Source organism: Scylla paramamosain, chromosome 45, assembly GCF_035594125.1.
Source record: "Scylla paramamosain isolate STU-SP2022 chromosome 45, ASM3559412v1, whole genome shotgun sequence".
Classification (NCBI taxonomy): Eukaryota; Metazoa; Arthropoda; class Malacostraca; order Decapoda; family Portunidae; genus Scylla; species Scylla paramamosain.
Window position 1 is genome coordinate 9,762,645 of NC_087195.1, and position 2,607 is coordinate 9,765,251.

Below are 2,607 nucleotides of genomic sequence, written 5' to 3' on the forward strand. Positions count from 1 at the left end.
AATATGTATGTTCATCCTCAAAGACTGGATATTGATGACATGCCTGAGTGTTTATTTACTGATGTATGTATCTTAGTAATTGACCTTCATGCCCGGCACGAAGCTCTTGGCACTGTGGGGCCAAACAGTGCTGATGGTAGGACATGGTTCCATATGTTAGAGGATCTTGATGTTGGTGTATTGGGTAATGATAAGCCTAAAAATATACATGGTGGTAGATTAGATTATGCAGCACTATTTAATGCAGGCGGGATAAGGGGTAGTGCAGAGATAGTCAGAGATTTGCTGATTGATCAATTTGCATTGAGAATTGTTTTAGAAGTTAGTACAGTTAAGACTAACTTTTAGGGTCAAAGGTATTGTTTAGTGAATGATAAAAAGGAGGCGTTTACTATGGCTGTGCAGGAATGGTATAACGGCTATCAGCCAACAGATGTGAACAATTTTTTTGAATGACTTATCAAGTGTTATTTTTGCAGTACTTATGAGAACAAACAACACAAAACAAGATTGTAAAAAATGTATGTTAAACTAAAGTGTATGCGAATGATAAATTTGTGCAGGAATGGAACAGATTACTTAGAAGGACACAGATTGAAGCACAAATCCGTTTGACAACAGGATTAAAGAATAACTTAAAGAAACGTTAAAATGTGTACAGAAGTGAGACGAAAAGTAAGAAACAAATATTAGATGGACTTTCTATGGAAAACTGACAAGCAAGAGAATTTAAGTGATATTTGGAGGGATGTGAATCGAATACGAGGGATGAAACTCAAGGGTACCAGCCATGCTAATCCACGTGGCTAAGCGGAGCAGCTCATGCAACAGTGGGCTGCGGCAGCTAATGTTGCTCAGCTGCCGAGGGACGTGCAGCAATCCTTGCAAGGCAGACTCCAAATGCGAGAGGAACTAGTGCAGTGTCAGTGTGAATAAGAAGATGATACATGTGTGCCAATACCAAGGGAAGAGTTGTTGTATGCTGTTAAGGAGATGAAATTCACAGCACCAGGAGAGGATAGAGTAACATATGACATTGTGCCAATAGCTAAGGGTAATGGGGATTTTAAGCCAATATCGTTAACCTCTTGTCTGTGTAAGTTGATGAGGAGGGTTATATTTAAATAGATTGTTGTATGTAGATGAGGATTTGTTATCATCTATTATAAGTGGGTACTTGAAAGGGAGAAGTACTACTGATTGTATTATGAAGTTTCAATAATATTATTGCTACATGTATTTTATTTGTGGATTGAAAAAGGGCGTTTCATAAAGCGAATAAGGTAATTATATTGAATGAAATGTATGTTAAAGAGACTGTTTGAGAGACTGTTGGTTTGGTTAAAGGATTATCACTATGTAACACGATTTTTGTCTTTGACAAGCAAGAGTTATTTTTCAAATCTTTTCATTGCAAAACAATAGAAAATGTCCATTTTTTCTGTCAAACTTTGCTTTTGTGGCTTTTAGAATTATTTTTTGCCTTAAAATAGTCGAATTTCACCATTTTTCCAGATGCTGTCACAGAGAACTTCTTTGACCACACATGTAGCAGAATGCATCTGGAGAATAATTGCAGCCTCTTGATGCCATTTCACCTCTTGTGATGTGTCTTCTCAGGCAGCCAAAGCAGAACTGATTGGTGGTCTGCAAACCCCTACTTTTATATTGTTAAGCGGTACTCTAGAATATTCTTTGTCTTTCTAGAATGTGTTCCAGAATGTTCTCAATCTTTCTAGAATGTTCTTGAACCTACTTTAGAATATTCTGAATCATTCTAGAAAATTCTTGTAGATTCTAGAAAATTCTTGATACTTTTACAAATTTCTACTCTATTCTAGAAAGTTTTAGAATATTCTCGAAATGTACATTGAACAGAATGTTCTAAAATGTTCTAGAAACTTTTAAAAATGTCTACTAGATTCCGAAAGATTTGAGATTTCTGAAAAGTAAGCAAATCCTTCTAAATATGAAAAATTTCTTACTAGATCTGGTCAGTTCAAGAATGATCTTATTAAAATAAAAAATATCAATATGACATGAAGGATCAAGAATAAGCTAAAAGTAACTAGTACTAAATTATATTTTTGACATTTTGGTAATAAATTTGGAGTATATCACATTGGTAGTTTCGGGAACTCCTAAAAAGGGTCAGAGACATTTAAAAACTAAGAATCACAGACAAATATAAAATTAAATAAAATGAATAGATAGAAATAATAGTAGAGAGATGTGTCTAATTTGGTGAAGCATTGTATCATGTTGAGAGGACAACTAAGATTGGTTCAGAGCAGGATATTTAACTAGGAAAGTGCTTAGGGACTCTTCAGTGATTATCATGAGTTTTTGGTAAGATGTTTTTAATTTAACAAAGATCTTCCCATCTCGAGTGTAACACTACGGAAAAACCTCCTTGTGTTTATTCCTGATTCCCCATATTGTATTGAAGATGTGTCATTTTAGAGTGAGGCTTTCATTAACATGGAATTTAAGTTTTACTGTTATACATGCTTCCATTATTTCTGATTTCTTTGACTTATTTAAGAGTTTCACAATTACTGGTCTATCCTTTTTGTCTGGTCTATGTCTTTTTTGGACCTAACCTGT